This window comes from Gadus morhua, unplaced genomic scaffold (assembly GCF_902167405.1).
Source record: "Gadus morhua unplaced genomic scaffold, gadMor3.0, whole genome shotgun sequence".
In the NCBI taxonomy this organism is placed as follows: domain Eukaryota; kingdom Metazoa; phylum Chordata; class Actinopteri; order Gadiformes; family Gadidae; genus Gadus; species Gadus morhua.
In genome coordinates, this window is record NW_021964142.1 from 297,454 (window position 1) to 319,149 (window position 21,696).

The following is a 21,696-nucleotide window of genomic DNA, read 5'->3' on the forward strand; positions in this document are numbered from 1 at the left end:
GATAGCATCGCCACGTCATGGCCGCAGGCAGCTAACACCCAGGAGGATGGCGCCCCACCCCCGCCCCCTTACTGATAGTAGTCCTGAGTATTACTGAGACAAAAAAGGGTTCAGCCGTAGACACAGTATAGGCAAGGCAAGGCAACTTTATTTATATAGCACTTTTCATACACAAGGCAGACTCAAAGTGCTTCACATATAAACATTGTTATACAATAAAATAAAATAATCTATAAGTAAAAGAAAACATATGCAAAGAAATGAGTAAAATAGAAAGTTAAAAAGGCTTTTTAGTAAGTAAAATTGAAAGTGCAATGTATTTAAGAAAGTGAGAAAATTAAATTGAAAGTTATTTAAGATCAGATCAACAGACTCTCTGGAACCCAAGTCGGGACCACAACCCGACCTTAAGGACAATCTATTACAATATTCTAGGACTCTAGCCCAGAACCAAAGGCAAACAACAAACAACAAACAAATATTCAGTGATTATTCTAGGACTCTAGCCCAGAACCAAAGGCAAACAACAAACAACAAACAAATTCAAAAGAGTTTCATATGGCGTATATTCAGTGATTAAGCACTTAATCACTAATACAGGTTTTCACTTCGTCAAGCTCTTAATGACACAACTTCATTACTCAGCAAATGTCATGTATTTTTCTGGTAAAAATAGAAAATAAAGGGAAAGTTAAAAAGGCATTTTAGTAAAATAAAGGTAAAGTATTTAAGATTTAGCAGAAAGCTAAAGCAAACATAAAAGTCTTCAATCTTGTTTTGAAGGTGCTCAGAGTTGGGGCAAGTCTTAAATCCTCAGGGAGTTTATTCCAGCTATTTGTTGCATAGTAACTAAATCCTGCTTTCCCATGTTTCGTGTTTACTCTGGGGATAATTAACAGATTGGTCTCAGAAGATCTTAGTGTTCTAGAAGGCTTATGTAGTGGAAGCATATCAGTTAAATATTTTGGGCCTAAACCATGTAGGGATTTATAGGTTAGCAACATGATTTTAAAATCAATTCTCTGACCTACAGGAAGCCAATGTAACAATTTAAGAATTGGTGTAATATGTTCAAATTTTTTGGTCTTTGTTAAAACTCTAGCAGCAGCATTCTGAACAAGCTGAAGCTTCCTTAGAGTTTGTTTTGGGAGACCTGTAAGGAGACCATTGCAGTAATCAAGCTTACTAGTGATAAAGGCATGTACAAGTTTTTGTAAGTCTTCGGTGGACATGAGCCCTCTAAGTCTTGCTACATTTTTAAGGTGATAATATGCAGATTTTGTAACTGATTTGATGTGACTTTCGAAATGTAAATCAGAATCCATGATAACCCCTAGGTTTCTGGCTTTGATTGAGGTTTTCAGGGACAGAGAGTGAAGGTGTTGGGTTACTTTAAGCCTTTCCGTTTTAGCACCAAATACAATTATCTCTGTTTTATCCTCATTTAGCCGAAGGAAATTTCGGCACATCCAGTCCTTCACTTGCTCAATGCACTGGCACAGCAGATCTATGGGCCGATAGTCATTTGGTGATAGCGATACATAGATTTGCGTGTCATCAGCATAGCATTGATGGTCAATATTGTTATTATGCATGATTTGCCCTAGTGGGAGCATGTAGATGTTGAATAAAGAGGGTCCTAAGATCGAACCTTGTGGGACTCCACACATCACGTTGGTTGATTCTGATACAAAGTCGCCGATGGAAACAAAGTAGTTCCTACTTTGTAGGTAGGATCTGAACCAATTTAAGACTGTGTCTGAAAGCCCCACCCAGTTTTCTAACCTGTCCAAAAGTATTGTATGGTCTACAGTGTTGAATGCAGCACTGAGGTCTAGTAGCATTAATATTGAGGTTTTGCCAGAGTCTGTGTTAAGACGGATGTCATTTACAACTTTAATGTGGGCGGTCTCAGTGCTGTGCAGGGGTCGAAATCCTGATTGGAAGGTGTCATAACAACCAGTTGATGCCAGGAAGTGATTAAGTTGCTGGAGGACAACTTTCTCAATGATTTTACTTATGAAGGGCAGATTTGATATTGGTATGTAGTTGTTAATAATAGAGGTATCTAGGCTCCGCTTTTTTAAAAGGGGTTTAATAACTGCAATTTTCAGGGCTTTTGGGAAGTTGCATGACTGGAGAGAGTTGTTAACTATCTGCAATATGTATATTGCTAGGCAGTCAAAAACATTCTTAAAGAGGTTGGTAGGTAAAGAATCAAGGCAACAGGTGGATGGCTTTAGTTGTGTAACAGTTTCCACAAGAGTTTTAGAGTCAATAACATTAAAGCATGCCATCCCTGCCACGTTACTTTTCCTGAACAGGGTGGTAGTCCAACATTTTTGTTTGAAGTGGAGATATTGATGGTGTGTCTGATGCCTTCAATTTTATCAGTATAAAAAGCTGCAAACTCATTGCATTTCTGCGTGGAATGGAGATCAGGTGGAATTTGTGTTGGGGGGTTGGTCAGTCTGTCAACAGTTGCAAATAGGGTTTTTTCATTATTATTATTGGATTTAATGATATTGGAGAAAAATGTTTCTCTAGCACTTTTTAAGTCTGAATTGTAGGCACGGAGGCTCTCTTTGTAGATATCATGGTGAATATGAAGTTTTGTTTTACGCCAGATGCGTTCAACCTTCCTGCATTCTTTTTTCTGTGCTGTTACATAAGCAGCTTTTCTCCAGGGTGCCTTTTGCTTTCCAGAAATCGTTTTAACCTTGTAAGGTGCAATGACATCCATGACTTTCAAAATTGTCAAATTAAAGTTTTTTAAGGTGGTATGGCCGTAAGTAATTATAGAATTGACCATATTAGCTTTTATACAGGAGGAGGACGTAAGGAATGAGAGCGCTGCCGTGGCCAGAGACGGGACTTGTACAGAAACAATGATTAGATCCATAATGATTGAATGAATACGTTATTCCAGACTCAGAGTTACATATTTGAACGCAATGCATTACCCTGCTTGGGCGTCATCGTTTGCGTGATCTTTTGAAGAAACGTAGCGTTGCGAAACCTGGGATGGACTAAAGTGGACCGCCGTCATTGCAGCTCTCTGCTGCTCCCTGCTAGCAGCGTCACTACACTGTACACATGTTTCACAAATAGAGTTTGAGGAGACTTCGTCAGAGTCTGTATGTTGCTTAAATTCTCCAAAACAGTGGGCGCTAAAGATCAGCGCACGGTAGGCCATTGCATCCAATGAGCTCGATTTGAAAAAGTATAATGCTTACAGCACCTGGTATTCCCAGGCGGTCACCCATCCAAGTACTAACCATGCCCGACCCTGCTTAGCTTCCGAGATCAGACGAGTTCGGGCGTCCCTAAGGTGGTATGGCCGTAAGTAATTATAGACTTGACCATATTAGCCTTTATACAGGAGGAGGACGTAAGGAGTGAGAGCGCTGCCGTGGCCAGAGACGGGACTGATACAGAAACAATGATTAGATCCATAATGAATGAATGAATACGTTATTCCAGACTCAGAGTTACATACTTGAACACAATGCATTACACTGCTTGGGCTCCATCGTTTGCGTGATCTTTTCAAGAAACGTAGCGTTGCAAAACCTGGGATGGACTAAGGTGGACCGCCGTCATTGCAGCTCTCTGTTACGTCACTACACTGTCTACATGTTTCACAAATAGAGTTTGAGAAGACGTCGTCAGAGTCTGTATGTTGCTTAAATTCTCCAAAACAGTGGGCGCTAAAGATCAGCGCACGGTAGGCCATTGCATCCAATGAGCTCGAGTTGAAAAAGTATAATGCTTACAGCACCTGGTATTCCCAGGCGATCACCCATCCAAGTACTAACCAGGCCCGACCCTGCTTAGCTTCCGAGATCAGACGAGATCGGGCGTGCCTAATGTGGTATGGCCGTAAGCATTTATAGACTTGACCATATTAGCTTTTATACAGGAGGAGGACGTAAGGAGTGAGAGCGCTGCCGTGGCCAGAGACGGGACTTGTACAGAAACAATGATTAGATCCATAATGAATGAATGAATACGTTATTCCAGACTCAGAGTTACATATTTGAACGCAATGCATTACACTGCTTTGGCGTCATCGTTTGCGTGATCTTTTGAAGAAACGTAGCGTTGCAAAACCTGGGATAGACTAAGGTGGACCGCCGTCATTGCAGCTCTCTGCTACGTCACTACACTGTCCACATGTTTCACAAATAGAGTTTGAGGAGACGTCGTCAGAGTCTGTATGTTGCTTAAATTCTCCAAAACAGTGGGCGCTAAAGATCAGCGCACGGTAGGCCATTGCATCCAATGAGCTCGAGTTGAAAAAGTATATTGCTTACAGCACCTGGTATTCCCAGGCGGTCACCCATCCATGTACTAACCAGGCCCGACCCTGTTTAGCTTCCGAGATCAGACGAGATCGGGCGTGCCTTTTTTTTTTTTTTTAATCTATTTAATGTTTTCAATTTACAATTTTACAGAAATCATAAATACTACATTTACAAATGATAACGTCTCCTACTCCAGAGTTCAAAAGCAAGACATCAATACAAATAATACATACAAATGAACCTAATTCATCCCCAAGGGAGAGCTCAATCACGCAAAACAGGACTCAAAATTCTATGTGCTGCCGCGCCCCCCCCCACCCCCACAGGGAGGCCAGTCCCCGCACCCCAACCGGAGCAAACTACCGAAAGGCCCCCCCAAGCGCGACAGCAACATGCGGGCACATATGCGCACCCGACCCGCGGAGGGCGGGCACCCCCACGGACCGAGCACACCGACACACATACACGCCACTGCCGCACCCGAAAGACCCCGCGGCCATCCACCCCGCCCGGGGAGCAGGACCCGACCCAACTGCAGGAGAGAGAGCACAACAACACACCAGTTCACTCCTTTAGATTGAAAAACAATTCCTTACCAATTAAACAAAATCCCTCCCCCCTCCCTCTCATGAATAAAAGAGGTCCCACTGATAAAGTGCTCTTTCACACCCTCCCCTCCATACGTGCACATCAGATCCACATCCCGCTTCATAATGGATTTGAACAGTTGTATGACATTCACCTTCCGTCCCTCAAAGTGCGCATAGTTCCTTCTCAACAGGACCGCGAGTCTGGCATGACTTAAAACCAGAGGCGGGCAGAGTACACAGCTTCCTTACTTGAGTAAAAGTACAGATACCCCTTGCTAAATTTTACTCAAGTACAAGTAAAAGTACTACAGTCAGATGTCTACTTAAGTAAAAGTACTGAAGTACTTGTTTTTAAAAGTACTTGAGTATCAAGAGTACAAGAGTATGTTTTCTAAATATTGCATTACTACTGCCACAGTGCTTACATTTATGTATAGAAACGTCCTGCATGGAGTTATGAAAAATGTTAACACCTTGGAGAATGTAAAAGGAATTGAAAGTAAAATCAAGTAATTTTCATCTTTTTACCATGGCAATAGCACAATAGTATACAGTATAACAGTATACTCAAGGACATAAAAACAATTGGTCAGCTTACATAAATATTAGAGCTGTCAGTTAAACGCGTTATTAACGGCGTTAACCCAAACCAAATTTAACGGCGTTAAATTTTTTATCGCGCGATTAACGCAATTATTTTATAAAAAAAAAAAAAATTTTTTTTTTTCTTTGGCTCAAAACAAAGAAGCAGTAGCCTGACTGATATGTTCAAATGACATTTGTTCAAAGCAGTCGTTTAATTGCACTAAAGGCTCTTTTTTTGTATCGTCCTGTTTTGATCAGTGTATATGCCAATGTTGTTATCAATAAAAAATCATTTGCACAAGGCAAGCCGATGCACTTCACCATGTTGATAAGAGAATTCAAATGAGAAGAATTATGGGACAAAAAAATCAAGGGATATTTAGCATAGAAAAATAATTTGCGATTAATCGCGATTAATTAGAGTTAACTATGACATTAATGCGATTAATCACGATTAAATATTTTAATCGCTTGACAGCTCTAATAAATATGCAATATCAGAAAAGAAAATTCAGCTAACAATTCTATGTATGTGTGAGTTTCTCCGTTTTTTTATCAATCAAATCAACAATCGTCTCTCATCTAATTCTGACCATGGAGTTGGCTTTGGCGGAAAGCGAAGGTGATTGCTGATAGGCTGAAGGCTGTCCTAATCAGTTTGAGAGGGAATCACGTTTGAGAGGGAAACAACAAATTGAGGGTTTCCGTGATTTTTCTTTTCTCCTTTTATTTTTTATTTTTCAGAAGGAGTAACGGGTACTCACGGTTATGGATAGAAATGTAACGGAGTAAAGAGTACAATATTTGCCTCTCAAATGTACTTGAGTAAAGTCATGAGTACTCCCAAAAAATGATACTTGAGTGAAGTACAGATCCCTCAAAATTGTACTTAAGTACTGTACTCAAGTAAATGTACTCCGTTACTGTCCGGCTCTGCTTAAAACAAAATTGCACAAATTAAAGTGCACCCCTTTCCCACATACACCAAACAAAAACAACATCCTCCACTCGCCCTCCAAATCATACTCCTCACTCCAACTTTCCCTAATCAGTGCTTTTAGAAATACAAAGAAATCAACCAATTCCCCACAATCCAAAAAATAGTGTGAAAAACTCTCATGACCACTGTTACAGACATCACAAATCACATTAACCTCATTATTTATTTTATTCAATACTACATTTGTGTAGATTCTATTATGTTTAATAAGAAAATCATTATTCTCACACTCAATACTGTTGTATTTAATGTTACAATTTGCCCATATATCTTCCACCTCCCAGTTCACAAACACCCTCTTCCATACTTTCACTGCTGCTGGCTCTTTGAACACATCCCCTATCAACCAATCGTACACTTTCTTCACACTCATTCTCTCCATACCACACTTCCCTCCCTCCACCTTCACATACAATTCAGGAATACGTACTTCTTGCCTACTCACACATTCACTTTCAATCAGTCCAGCCCATTCCCCTGGTATACTGCTTTTAATTCTATCATGAATTTTCTTCACCTTGTCTCTATCCTCCATGCCATCTATCTCACACACTGAATCAAAAATGCAGTTATCCCTGAGGAAACCTTGGATGACCTCATAAATAAGATCTTTAACTTGCCGAATGCCTCCTTCTATAAATTTGGGTTTGTATAATGTTTTCTCGTTATGTTTGAATTTTTCATTTAAAAACAGGGGCAAATTGACAAACATATTCAACCCATCGCAATCATATTGCACTTTTGGCAGAAACCTCCTCCACGCCTCTAACACCTCCCTGTATATCTCAGGTATCCCAACCGTCATTGTTTGCTTAAAACCCATGTACCAGCCATAATCACCTATTCCCCCCACTTCATCAATGTATTTCTTTAAAAGATCTTTCCATCCATAATGCCACTTTCCCACCATGTACTTTTGCACAGTCTTTATTGTTATTGCAACTTTTTTGGTTTCCAGATCTATCAATTTCAAACCACCCTTCCGCCTCATTCCAACCAGTGTTTTCTGTGCGATTTTCACCCCCTTTCCTTCCCAAATAAAATCACACACAATTTTGTTTAAATCATTCATCACCCAGCCTGGCATCTCAACCACCCTCATCACGTACACACATACTGACAACATAAGACCATTCACTACCACTACTTTCCCTTTCAATCTTAACTTCCTCCCCCTCCATGCCGTGCACACCGTTCTAATTTTATTGATCACCCCGGTCCATGTCACATCCCTTGCCTCCTTACTATCCACCCCCAGGTGCACACCCAATACCTTTATATACTTCTCTTCTACCCTCAAACCTACCTCTATTCTCTCAACCTTTCCTATATACATTATTTCTGACTTTTCTTTGTTTATCTTCGCTCCTGACGCTCTCCCATAGTCTTCCACTATCTCCATCACCCTCCTGACACTACCTCCATCCCTCACCGTGATCGTTGTGTCATCCGCATAGTGATTTATCACACACCTTCCCCCATATGGTAACTTTATCCCTTCCACCCCCTTGTCCCTCTTGATAAGTGTGGCCAGTGGCTCTACAGATAAAGCGTACAATAACGCAGACAGAGGACATCCCTGCCTCACTGACCTCTCCACTTCAAAGAAATCTGTTAAAACCCCATTCACCTTTACACAACTCCGTGCGCTCCCATATAACCTCCTCACCCATCCCACCATCTTCACCCCAAACCCAAACTTCTCTAATACCCTAAACAAAAATTCATGCTCTACTCTATCAAATGCTTTATTCCAGTCTATCCCCACTACTACACCTCCTATCCTATCCCTCTTCATATGTTCTATTACGTCCCTGATCGTCCCTATCGTGTCCGCTATATCCCTACCTGGTATGCTATAACACTGAGTTGGTTGCACTACCTCTCCTATCACTCTCTTCATTCTATTGGCTAATATCCTGGTTAGAATCTTATAATCTACATTCAATAAACTGATTGGCCTATAGTTCTCTAAATCTAACTTACTTCCCTTCTTATACAATATGGTTATCACCCCTTCTACCATTCTATCCTGCACCAACCCTGTTCTCTCCATCTCCCTAAATACCTCCACCAAAATGGGTGATACATCGTGTTTATATACTTTGTACCATTCTATCCCTATCCCATCACTCCCCGGACTCTTTCCACTATTTAACCCCTCTATCGCTTCCATTACCTCCTTCTCATTGATTTCCCTATCACAAAAACTCCTATCAGCCTCACTCAACCCACACACTACACTATCCAGCACCTCCTCTATTTTACCTTCATCCACACCCCCCCTCGTATATAACTCCTCATAAAACTCCTGCACCCTCTCCAATATCTCTACGTAGTCTTCTGTTACCACCCCCTCCCTCTTTTTTATTTCATGTATGTAAGTCCTACACTGTTTTCTTTTCTCCAGCCCTAAAAAATACCCTGTACATTTCTCCCCCTCCAACACATATTTTGCCTTAGCCCTCAAAATTGCCCCTCTACATTTCTCCCTCTCATACCTCTCCAACTCCATCTTTACCTCTATATAATTCTCCGCACTGTATCCCTCTTCATCCTCTGCCCTGCCTAACTCTACCCTCAATCTTTCCCTCAAGCCATTCTCTTCCTTCATTATCCTTTCCTTCCTTTTCTTACTATACCTAATACTAATTGATTTAATTCTATTTTTCATCACCTCCCATCTCTCCCCTATACTATAGTCAACCCTATCATTCTCTGCCTCCTCCTCAATCCTCTCATTCTCCCCATCTAATACCTCCTTAATCTGTTGCTTATACTCTTCCTCCTCAATATACCCAGCATTCAAAATCCACATTCCTCCCCCTACCTCCTTTTTTCCTACCATAATTCTAAACCGAACCCCATCATGATCACTGAAACTGTTAACCTGGTGTCTCATACTATCTATATATTTAATAATTTCCTCTTGTACTAACACTAAATCTATTCTACTCTGTTTCAATACCCCCTCCCTCATCTGCCTCCTCGTGAACTCTCTCTTCTCTGGATTCTCATACCTCCACACATCTAATAATCCCTTGTCCCTCATTATTTCCATCAACATCCCCCTCGACTTTTCCCACCTAAATTCTACCCCCTTCCCTACATCTAATCTACTACATTTGATATTAAAGTCCCCTACTATCAGACACCTCCCTACTATTAAACCGGCCAACTCCTCCAATATGCTCCTCTTATCCTTTTCTATATTCGGCACATATATATTAATCAACCTAAAATTGGATTTACCATACTCTATAACTAATATCCTCCCTGTCCTATCCTTATATACCTCCCTGACATCTTCTACTTTATCCTTCTTAATCATGATTGCTACCCCCCTTGCATCCCTTGCCCCATTATTATAAAAAAGGTCCCCCTTCCATCCCTCTCTCACCTCCTTCACTTTTTCCTCATCCCAATTTGTTTCCTGAATACATAGTATGTCACTCCTATACACAAACAGCAACTCCTTTAACTTTTTACCATCCCTCAGCCCGTTGACATTTACAGAAGTTACAGTGGTCATGAGAGCAACCCAAAGGAAAATAGAACCAAACATTTAGAAATTAAATCACATACCAGCCCGCGGCCCTTTAATCCCCTCTGCACGGACTCTTTCCTTGGCAGCCTTTCGTTTGTTTTGCCAACGCTTGACAGTCGATATGTCCATGTCCTCTTCACTCTCCTCCTGCCTCCTCGCCTCTCTGCTCGGTAGACGCAGCTCCTTCGCTCCACAATCCGCACCACTCCCCGCTCGCGTGCTGTCAGCCGACCTCCGCGCCTCCTTCACCAACTCCGTCTCTTTCACTCCTTCCCTCTCCACTCCACAATCGTCGTCCATCTCCCTCCGCTACTCGACTCCTCCCACCCGTTCCATCTCCTCCGCAATCACTCCTGGGACGCTCTCCCTGTCTCCGTCTCCTTCTCCGTCCGATCTCCTGTCCACCACGCCGCCGCCCCTCTCCGTCCGCTGGCCGTCACTCTCCTCGCCTTCCTCCCGTCTGCCCACATCCTCTGGCTCCGTCTCTCTCCGCCCGCCCACATCCTCTGGCTCCGTCTCTCTCCGCCCACTCACGTCCTCCCGCTCCGCCTCTCTCCTCCCCCCACACTCACGCGCGTAGTGCCCAGTCTTATTACATTTAAAGCACTTGAATTCTGGGCACTCTCTAAAAATATGCCCCGGCTTAATGCACAGCCTGCACACTCTGACTTGCCTGTCGTGGATGACTCGAAAATATTCGGCCCCACTCAAAGTTTCAAACCTCACTGAGTACGGCAATGACCGGACTTCCTCGTTAAACCTAACTTTTAAGTATCTTGTGCCGTCAGCAATGTCCGTTCCCGGCTACATACGCCTTTTTATTGCCGACATCGGCTTCACTCCCCACTCCTCCAGCTTCTCCACAATTATTCTGTCCTTCAAATACACTGGCAGGTTGATAAAGGAGACAACCAATTCATTATTCATGATGTCCCTGGCGTGCACCACTGCTCCTTTCACTCTTATACCGTCCATTAATCTGGATATCCCAATCTCATCTCTCATCGAGATTTCGAACCTCCGGTCCCCTTTCACTCTGCATCCCATGACTCCTCCACAAACTTTCTTCACCTCCCTCAGTACATCCATCATTGATATGACTTCCTTTCCCTCCACCTCCACATCCACCATCAATTCCTCCCCATACATTTCCCTCACAACACCTCGTGACTCACCGCTCCCTCTACTCTCATCGCGTGTGTGTGCTTTGCCGTCGTCGTTATTTGTTCCTTTTTCATTCACTGTTTGTCTGTCCGTCTCGATAGGTCTCTCTATTCCTTTGTCCATGATCATTGTCGTAATCTCCGTCTCAATTTCTGTCGGCATTATATCCGTCCTCAACATTCACCTTAATTTAGACACAAGAAACTAATGAAAAAAGAACTCCCCCCAACAGCAAAAGCTGTTGGGGGAAACAAACAATAACACCACAAGAAGAAACACTGAGCAAACAATTGCTCACTGCTTGCTCTCTCTACCTGCTGTCTTTGCTGCACCAACTCCTGAATGCACACCTGAACGAGATCAGACGAGATCGGGCGTGCCTAAGGTGGCATGGCCGTAAGTATTTATAGACTTGACCATATTAGCTTTTATACAGGAGGAGGACGTAAGGAGTGAGAGCGCTGCCGTGGCAAGAGACGGGACTTGTACAGAAACAATGATTAGATCCATAATGAATGAATGAATACGTTATTCCAGACTCAGAGTTACATATTTGAACGCAATGCATTACACTGCTTTGGCGTCATCGTTTGCGTGATCTTTTGAAGAAACGTAGCGTTGCAAAACCTGGGAGGGACTAAGGTGGACCGCCGTCATTGCAGCTCTCTGCTACGTCACTACACTGTCCACATGTTTCACAAATAGAGTTTGAGGAGACGTCGTCAGAGTCTGTATGTTGCTTAAATACTCCAAAACAGTGGGTGCTAAAGATCAGCGCACGGTAGGCCATTGCATCCAATGAGCTCGAGTTGAAATAGTATAATGCTTACAGCACCTGGTATTCCCAGGCTGTCACCCATCCAAGTACTAACCAGGCCCGACCCTGCTTAGCTTCCGAGATCAGACAAGATCGGGCGTGCCTAAGGTGGTATGGCCGGAAGCATTTATAGACTAGACCATATTAGCTTTTATACAGGAGGAGGACGTAAGGAGTGAGAGCGCTGCCGTGGCCAGAGACGGGACTTGTACAGAAACAATGATTAGATCCATAATGAATGAATGAATACGTTATTCCAGACTCAGAGTTACATATTTGAACGCAATGCATTACACTGCTTTGGCGTCATCGTTTGCGTGATCTTTTGAAGAAACGTAGCGTTGCAAAACCTGGGATGGATTAAGGTGGACCGCCGTCATTGCAGCTCTCTGCTACGTCACTACACTGTCCATATGTTTCACAAATAGAGTTTGAGGAGACGTCGTCAGAGTCTGTATGTTGCTTAAATTCTCCAAAACAGTGGGCGCTAAAGATCAGCGCACGGTAGGCCATTGCATCCAATGAGCTCGAGTTGAAATAGTTTAATGCTTACAGCACCTGGTATTCCCAGGCGGTCACCCATCCAAGTACTAACCAGGCCCGACCCTGCTTAGCTTCCAAGATCAGACGAGATCGGGCCTGCCTAAGGTGGTATGGCCGTAAGCATTTATAGACTTGACCATATTAGCTTTTATACAGGGGGAGGACGTAAGGAGTGAGAGTGCTGCCGTGGCCAGAGACGGGACTTGTACAGAAACAATGATTAGATCCATAATGAATGAATGAATACGTTATTCCAGACTCAGAGTTACATATTTGAACGCAATGCATTACACTGCTTTGGCGTCATCGTTTGCGTGATCTTTTGAAGAAACGTAGCGTTGCATAACCTGGGATGGACTAAGGTGGACCGCCGTCATTGCAGCTCTCTGCTACGTCACTACACTGTCCACATGTTTCACAAATAGAGTTTGAGGAGACGTCGTCAGAGTCTGTATGTTGCTTAAATTCTCCAAAACAGTGGGCGCTAAAGATCAGCGCACGGTAGGCCATTGCATCCAATGAGCTCGAGTTGAAATAGTATAATGCTTACAGCACCTGGTATTCCCAGGCGGTCACCCATCCAAGTACTAACCAGGCCTGACCCTGCTTAGCTTCCGAGATCAGACGAGATCGGGCGTGCCTAAGGTGGTATGGCCGTAAGCATTTATAGACTTGACCATATTAGCTTTTATACAGGGGGAGGACGTAAGGAGTGAGAGCGCTGCCGTGGCCAGAGACGGGACTTGTACAGAAACAATGATTAGATCCATAATGAATGAATGAATACGTTATTCCAGACTCAGAGTTACATATTTGAACGCAATGCATTGCACTGCTTTGGCGTCATCGTTTGCGTGATCTTTTGAAGAAACGTAGCGTTGCAAAACCTGGGATGGACTAAGGTGGACCGCCGTCATTGCAGCTCTCTGCTACGTCACTACACTGTCCACATGTTTCACAAATAGAGTTTGAGGAGACGTCGTCAGAGTCTGTATGTTGCTTAAATTCTCCAAAACAGTGGGCGCTAAAGATCAGCGCACGGTAGGCCATTGCATCCAATGAGCTCGAGTTGAAAAAGTATAATGCTTACAGCACCTGGTATTCCCAGACGGTCACCCATCCAAGTACTAACCAGGCACGACCCTGCTTAGCTTCCGAGATCAGACGAGATCGGGCGTGCCGAAGGTGGTATGGCCGTAAGCAATTATAGACTTGACCATATTAGCTTTTATACAGGGGGAGGACGTAAGGAATGAAAGCGCTGCCGTGGCCAGAGACGGGACTTGTACAGAAACAATGATTAGATCCATAATGAATGAATGAATACGTTATCCAGACTCAGAGTTACATATTTGAACGCAATGCATTACACTGCTTTGGCGTCATCGTTTGTGTGATCTTTTGAAGAAACGTAGCGTTGCAAAACCTGGGATGGACTAAGGTGGACCGCCGTCATTGCAGCTCTCTGCTACGTCACTACACTGTCCACATGTTTCACAAATAGAGTTTGAGGAGACGTCGTCAGAGTCTGTATGTTGCTTAAATTCTCCAAAACAGTGGGCGCTAAAGATCAGCGCACGGTAGGCCATTGCATCCAATGAGCTCGAGTTGAAATAGTATAAAGCTTACAGCACCTGGTATTCCCAGGCGGTCACCCATCCAAGTACTAACCAGCTTAGCTTCCGAGATCAGACAAGATCGGCCGTGCCTAAGGTGGTATGGCCGTAAACATTTATAGACTTGACCACATTAGCTTTTATACAGGAGGAGGACGTAAGGAGTGAGAGCGCTGCCGTGGCCAGAGACGGGACTTGTACAGAAACAATGATTAGATCCATAATGAATGAATGAATACGTTTTTCCAGACTCAGAGTTGCATATTTGAACGCAATGCATTACACTGCTTGGGCGTCATCGTTTGTGTGATCTTTTGAAGAAACGTAGCGTTGCAAAACCTGGGATGGACTAAGGTGGACCGCCGTCATTGCAGCTCTCTGCTGCTCCCTGCTAGCAGCGTCACTACACTGTCCTCATGTTTCACAAATAGAGTTTGAGGAGACGTCGTCAGAGTCTGTATGTTGCTTAAATTCTCCAAAACAGTGGGCGCTAAAGATCAGCGCACGGTAGGCCATTGCATCCAATGAGCTCGAGTTGAAAAAGTATAATGCTTACAGCACCTGGTATTCCCAGGCGGTCACCCATCCAAGTACTAACCAGGCCCGACCCTGCTTAGCTTCCGAGATCAGACAAGATCGGGCGTGCCTAAGGTGGTATGGCCGTAAGCATGTGTAGAATTGACCATATTAGCTTTTATACAGGGGGAGGACGTAAGGAGTAAGAGTGCTGCCGTGGCCAGAGACGGGACTTGTACAGAAACAATGATTAGATCCATAATGAATGAATGAATACGTTATTCCAGACTCAGAGTTACATATTTGAACGCAATGCATTACACTGCTTGGGCGTCATCGTTTGCGTGATCTTTTGAAGAAACGTAGCGTTGCAAAACCTGGGATGGACTAAGGTGGACCGCCGTCATTGCAGCTCTCTGCTACGTCACTACACTGTCCACATGTTTCACAAATAGAGTTTGAGGAGACGTCGTCAGAGTCTGTATGTTGCTTAAATTCTCCAAAACAGTGGGCGCTAAAGATCAGCGCACGGTAGGCCATTGCATCCAATGAGCTCGAGTTGAAAAAGTATAATGCTTACAGCACCTGGTATTCCCAGGCAGTCACCCATCCAAGTACTAACCAGGCCCGACCCTGCTTAGCTTCCGAGATCAGACGAGATTGGGCGTGCCTAAGGTGGAATGGCCGTAAGCATTTATTGACTTGACCATATTAGCTTTTATACAGGAGGAGGACGTAAGGAGTGAGAGCGCTGCCGTGGCCAGAGACGGGACTTGTACAAAAACAATGATTAGATCCATAATGAATGAATGAATACGTTATTCCAGACTCAGAGTTACATATTTGAACGCAATGCATTACACTGCTTGGGCGTCATCGTTTGCGTGATCTTTTGAAGAAACGTAGCGTTGCAAATCCTGGGATGGACTAAGGTGGACCGCCGTCATTGCAGCTCTCTGCTGCTCCCTGCTAGCAGCGTCACTACACTGTCCACATGTTTCAGAAATAGAGTTTGAGGAGACGTCGTCAGAGTCTGTATGTTGCTTAAATTCTCCAAAACAGTGGGCGCTAAAGATCAGCGCACGGTAGGCCATTGCATCCAATGAGCTCGAGTTGAAAAAGTATAATGCTCACAGCACCTAGTATTCCCAGGCGGTCACCCATCCAAGTACTAACCAGGCCCGACCCTTCTTAGCTTCCGAGATCAGACGAGATCGGCCGTGCCTAACGTGGTATGGCCGTAAGCATTTATAGACTTGACCATATTAGCTTTTATACAGGGGGAGGACGTAAGGAGTGAGAGCGCTGCCGTGGCCGGAGACGGGACTTGTACAGAAACAATGATTAGATCCATAATGAATGAATGAATACGTTATTCCAGACTCAGAGTTACATATTTGAACGCAATGCATTACACTGCTTTGGCGTCATCGTTTGCGTGATCTTTTGAAGAAACGTAGCGTTGCAAAACCTGGGATGGACTAAGGTGGACCGCCGTCATTGCAGCTCTCTGCTACGTCACTACACTGTCCACATGTTTCACAAAGAGAGTTTGAGGAGACGTCGTCAGAGTCTGTATGTTGCTTAAATTCTCCAAAACAGTGGGCGCTAAAGATCAACGCACGGTAGGCCATTGCATCCAATGAGTCGAGTTGAAAAAGTATAATGCTTACAGCACCTGGTATTCCCAGGCGGTCACCCATCCAAGTACTAACCCGGCCCGACCCTGCTTAGCTTCCGAGATCAGACACGATCGGGTGTGCCTAAGGTGATATGGCCGTAAGCAATTATAGACTTGACCATATTAGCTTTTATACAGGAGGAGGAAGTAAGGAGTGAGAGCGCTGCCGTGGCCAGAGACGGGACTGGTACAGAAACAATGATTAGATCCATAATGAATGAATGAATACATTATTCCAGAATACGTTACTCCCAGGCGGTCACACATCCAAGTACTAACCAGACCCGACCCTGCTTAAAGGCCCTGCTTACTATGCAACTTTTTTTGCCAAAATTACATTAAGTATGCAAGTTGAGAGTTATGCTGATGGTTCTGCATCCATTTCTGGGTCGATTGGTGGGTGTGTCATTTACCCATGTCGCCTCTCCAGTGAAAAAGCGCATATGCAACTTGATGTGTTCGGACCGAGCCAATCCGGATGTGACGCAGCGGAAGTATCCTCGAAAATGTAGTCAGATTGTAGTTTCGAAAATGCTTTACGGCACAGCACACACCCAAACATGGCACCGGCTAGATATAAACAGCCAGTTGCGAGGCAATTGTTGCATTCGTCATGGATCAATCGACTGGTAAGGGACCCAAGAGGAGACTGTCGGTGGAACAAAAGAAGAATGGACCAGAAAAGAGATCAGACACGAGTGAAAGGGGAACTATGCAACTCTTTTGGCTTGATTTACCTTAATATAACAGGCTAAGAGTCATTGCGATGGTTCTATTATACATTTTTGTTCGATTGTTGTCGTTGTTTCGACTCCCCCTTGCGCATCTTGGCGGAGAAAATGAATATGTTTCTGCCGGCGACCCGCCGCCCACTCTCGCGGGAGTCTCGGGTCTCGCGAAGTAACGAATTGCTTTACGGCACAGACCCCCAAACACGGAACCGGCTCGATATAAACACAAGTAACTAAGGGATTGTTACATTCATCATGGATCAGCCGACTAAAAAGAGACAGAGAAACCCAATGTCGGATGAACAGAAGAAGAGAAAAGGGAGACTGACCGACAGAGAGGCCAGACACGAGTAAACGTTGGGCAAGCTTTTCAGGAATAGCGTGAACTGAAAGAAAAAGAAGACTGCAAATCAGACGCCGACTCGGCCGTGTTGCTTTTGAAATTGAAAGTACCCTTGGGTGAACTTTGTCTTCGTGGTATTCTTGATGTTGATAGTCTCTGTACAAATGTGTTTGCTCAACCATTTTGTTGTGAGCCCTGTAAAAATTGTTTTCTCGACCGTTTTGTTGTGAGCCCTGTATGTTTCTAGCTTGCTTGGTTGCAACCATATAAACACCTTTGTTTCCATGGGTGTTTTGCTGTTCGTCTGTCTCGTCCCCCAGCTATAGACTGAATCCCCGAATCCAGGTTCTTGTTTATTTAGATTATTATGTTGTATACACTCTTACACTGATTGTTCTGTTCAACCTAAGATAAAACAATTATAATCTAGGATATCAATTCTCCCCGTCAACTGTAAAAAAGGATGTATTTATGTTTATTGCAATACAAATACACCATTTAAAAAATGTATAACCTTGCCTACACTTTATGAACATCTACTTCGGACATGCCTCCACGTATTCGCCGGCTTCTTTGAAAACAAATGCACATGGCTCGCGTAGAAGTGCATGGGGAAGGGTCGTCAACGAGTTGTTACGACAGTGTTGTAAAATATCTACTACGAAGCTGTAGGGGGCGCTGTGTAGAGAAAAGTGCGTGCCAAAACCAAGAAAACAGCGAAGAAATGCCCGAAGTTGCATAGTGGGCCTTTAAGTAGTTATAGTGCAGTTAGCAGAATACACGCATGATGACAATTTTGTGCAGACCACGATAATGACGTTGTAGCCTGCACGTTCAAGAGAGAGAGAAAGCAAACAATAAAAATACGTACAATTTAAAAGAAAATAAATGTTATGAACTACCTAAGTGTTGACTGATTTGTGCCAAGGTGTTTACCTAAAATGTGTTTTCAAAGTGATCCCTAAATGCCTGTCCACTCGGTACCACACGGCCAAATTCCTTGTCATGTTGATCGCCATCATCATCATCATCATCATCATCGTCTGGCTGTGGAATGTTCCTCCGCTTGCAGAGGTTGTGTAGAATGGCACATACAGTGATTACTGTGCTTGCCCTCTCTGGGGTGAGGCGTATTTCGCAGTGGAGGACATGAAACCGACGTTTCATCTGCCCAATTCCTCTCTCCACAACATTAAAGTATAACATGTAAGTGATTACGCAGATTACGCTTAGTCCTATGCGTAAAACACATCGTATTGGCTATTATTATTGTTTACTGATTTCTTCCATATATGCTAGAGCACACAAACATACACGACCGGTTGTGGATTGAGGTAGGGTGTCTAGAGCCACGGTGTCTAGAGCCACGTCTTGCATGGATAGTCACTGTCACCCAGCAAGTGACACCTGGTACATCTCAAAAAGCTGCCTCAGACCGCACACCATTAAAATGCGCGAATCATGGGTAGCTGAAGCTCCAGGCCACTTTGCATCAACATCCAGTAGGCTATGTTAAAATTTGCATCAAAAACAACCTGCGTGTTGATGGAATGCACTTTCTTCCTATTGACGAACACGTCCTCGTCTTTTGATGGCGCAATTATTTTTATGTGCGTCCCGTCAATAGCACCGACCACACCGGGCATACCTGCAAGTGCCAAAGTTGGCTTTGATCCTGTGTAATTGTTGAATGTCCAAAGGAAAGTTTATGGCACGGCTGACTGATGGTTGCGATATTTTTAAATCGTCGGCATTGCAAAGTTGCATTTCCCCTGTTGCTAAATAACGTAGTGTGGCCAAACATTTTATTTCGGGACTAATCTGATTATTCCTGTTAGTCGGGGATGTTAATGCATCGCACACTACTCCACAACAAGTTTAATACCCTAACATTTCATCTCGCAGGCATTTTACGATTCTTTGTGAATAGGTCTTACTGAGTTAGGAGTCCTCTTGAGGACTTTTAAGCTCTCCAAGACTTAGGTGCTACTTTTAGGCCTAAAATACTTTGTGAATTGCTCTTAGTGAAAAAAGTTAGGAGTCCTAAATTTAAGAGTGACACGCCCATTATTTTTAGGAGTTACTCCTAAATTCGCCAGTTAGGACCTACTTTTAGCCCTAAGATCCTTTGTGAATACGGCCCCAGAGGCCGTGATGGCAATTTAAAGATGTTTACCACAAAAAATAACAATGCGCAAAGAGCCAGGGTTTAGATGTTGACTCTATATTTTTTAATATTTAAGCAGAGTGGCGCAGCGGAAGCGCGCTTGGCCCATAATCTAGAGGTAGATGGATCGAAACCATCCTCTGCTATATTCAGATCTTATCAATGTTTCAGTCTTAAAATGAATAGCATTTAAATTCAGAATCAAGAATCCCTTGCTGCAGTACGTGTGGACTACCCGACACGTATTGCCCACATCAGAAGCCGTGATGGCAATTTAAAGATGTTTACCACAAAAAATAACAACGCTCAAAGATCAAGGGTTTAGATGTTGACTCTATGTTTCATTAAAATTAAGCAGAGTGGCACAGCGGAAGCGTGCTGGGCCCATAACGCAGAGGTCGATGGATCGAAACCATCCTCTGCTAGCACGATTACCTAATATAGCATCAATCAATCATTGAAATGCAATAACATTTTTAGTCTAGCCTCAATAGATAGCATGTTCTACTCACAATATTAGAGATAAATAGCGAGTATTTCAGTCCTTGCTCGTGCTTGGTTGGTCGTTCATTTCTTTGGTCTAATCTCATGTTTTAAATACACGTGTGCCCCAATGGCCTAATGGATAAAGCACTTCCCTCCTAAGCCTGGATTTGGAGCTTCGAGTCCCGTCTGGGGTTTTTTGAAGCTGAGTGGCGCAGCGGTAGCGTGCTGGGCCCATAACCCAGAGGTCGATGGATCGATACCATCCTCTGCTATAATCAGAACTAATCATTGATTCAGTCTTAAAATGAATAGCAGTTAAAATCAGAATCAAGAATCCTGTTCTGCAGTTCGTGTGGACTACCCAACACGTATTGCCTTGATGGCAATTTAAAGATGTTTACCATAAAAAATAACAATGTGCATTGAGCCAGGGTTTAGATGTTGCATCTATATTTTGTAGCTGTTAAGCAGAGTGGCACAGCGGAATCGTGCTGGGCCCATAACGCAGAGGTCGATGGATCGAAACCATCCTCTGCTAGCACGATTACCTAATATAGCATCAATCAATCATTGAAATGAAATAACATTTTTAGTCTAGCCTCAATAGATAGCATGTTCTACTCACAATATTAGAGATAAATAGCGAGTATTTCAGTCCTTGCTCGTGCTTGGTTGGTCGTTCATTTCTTTGGTCTAATCTCATGTTTTAAATACACGTGTGCCCCAATGGCCTAATGGATAAAGCACTTCCCTCCTAAGCCTGGATTTGGAGCTTCGAGTCCCGTCTGGGGTTTTTTGAAGCTGAGTGGCGCAGCGGTAGCGTGCTGGGCCCAAAAACCAGAGGTCGATGGTTCGAAACCATCCTCGGCTAGGATCAGATAATCAATTAAATGAATTGCAATTCAATTATTTGTCTAGCCTCAATAGATAGCATGAAGTGTTCTACTCACAATATTAGAGATAAATAGCAAGCATTTTAAAACAAATATCCGTTACGAAGATGATTGAGCGTGGGATTGGTAGCGAGACTGGGGTTGATTGAAAAATTAAGAACGAGTATACCTACCTTATTCTTTTGTATTTCAGTCCTTGCTAGTGCTTGGTTGGTCGTTCATTTCTTTGGTCTAATCTCATGTTGTAAATACGCGTGTGCCCCAGTGTTCTAATGGGATAAAGCACCTACCTCCTAAACCTGGATTTGTGGGTTTGTGTCCCGTCTGGGATGATTTGAAGCAGAGTGGCGCAGCGGAAGCGTGCTGGGCCCATAACCCAGAGGTCGATGGATCGAAACCATACTCTGCTATAATCAGAACTATTCAATGATTTAGTCTTAAAATGAATAGCATTTAAAATCAGAATCAAGAATCCTGTGCTGCAGTACGTGTGGACTACCCAACATGTATTGCCCACATCAGACGCCGTGATGGTGTGGTAGAAATTAATGATTATATTCTATGGTAAACTATGATTATTATTAGGCCTGTATATCTAATGATAGAAAACATGTGAAGTGTCTTGGATTTTGATGCAGGGCTGGTCACGAGGCCTGGGAGTCTTGGGTCAGAGCAGGGGTTGGGGCGCAACCCCCCAGGAGCAGTTGTCT

General features: G+C 43.5%; 9 non-coding genes and 2 pseudogenes across 9 annotated transcripts; 1 reads left to right on the top strand and 10 right to left on the bottom strand.

Moving 5' to 3' along the window:
• Positions 1-3,229: 3,229 nt before the first annotated feature.
• On the bottom strand, positions 3,230-3,348 carry LOC115539096 (5S ribosomal RNA). Its single transcript, XR_003975677.1, has one exon. It is a non-coding gene; the product is annotated as a 5S ribosomal RNA (ribosomal RNA).
• A 421-nt stretch (positions 3,349-3,769) lies between these two features.
• Positions 3,770-3,888, bottom strand: LOC115539107 (5S ribosomal RNA). Its single transcript, XR_003975682.1, has one exon. It is a non-coding gene; the product is annotated as a 5S ribosomal RNA (ribosomal RNA).
• An 8,128-nt stretch (positions 3,889-12,016) lies between these two features.
• LOC115539098 (uncharacterized) lies at positions 12,017-12,135 on the bottom strand (annotated as a pseudogene).
• Positions 12,136-12,556: 421 nt separating this feature from the next.
• LOC115539094 (5S ribosomal RNA) lies at positions 12,557-12,675 on the bottom strand. Its single transcript, XR_003975675.1, has one exon. It is a non-coding gene; the product is annotated as a 5S ribosomal RNA (ribosomal RNA).
• Positions 12,676-13,096: 421 nt separating this feature from the next.
• Positions 13,097-13,215, bottom strand: LOC115539101 (5S ribosomal RNA). Its single transcript, XR_003975679.1, has one exon. It is a non-coding gene; the product is annotated as a 5S ribosomal RNA (ribosomal RNA).
• A 421-nt stretch (positions 13,216-13,636) lies between these two features.
• On the bottom strand, positions 13,637-13,755 carry LOC115539108 (5S ribosomal RNA). Its single transcript, XR_003975683.1, has one exon. It is a non-coding gene; the product is annotated as a 5S ribosomal RNA (ribosomal RNA).
• Positions 13,756-14,718: 963 nt separating this feature from the next.
• LOC115539093 (5S ribosomal RNA) lies at positions 14,719-14,837 on the bottom strand. The gene has a single exon (XR_003975674.1). It is a non-coding gene; the product is annotated as a 5S ribosomal RNA (ribosomal RNA).
• A 421-nt stretch (positions 14,838-15,258) lies between these two features.
• On the bottom strand, positions 15,259-15,377 carry LOC115539095 (5S ribosomal RNA). The gene has a single exon (XR_003975676.1). It is a non-coding gene; the product is annotated as a 5S ribosomal RNA (ribosomal RNA).
• A 435-nt stretch (positions 15,378-15,812) lies between these two features.
• On the bottom strand, positions 15,813-15,931 carry LOC115539097 (uncharacterized; annotated as a pseudogene).
• A 420-nt stretch (positions 15,932-16,351) lies between these two features.
• On the bottom strand, positions 16,352-16,470 carry LOC115539106 (5S ribosomal RNA). Its single transcript, XR_003975681.1, has one exon. It is a non-coding gene; the product is annotated as a 5S ribosomal RNA (ribosomal RNA).
• Positions 16,471-20,892: 4,422 nt separating this feature from the next.
• Positions 20,893-20,964, top strand: trnal-caa (transfer RNA leucine (anticodon CAA)). The gene has a single exon. It is a non-coding gene; the product is annotated as a tRNA-Leu (tRNA).
• The last annotated feature ends 732 nt before the right edge of the window (positions 20,965-21,696 follow it).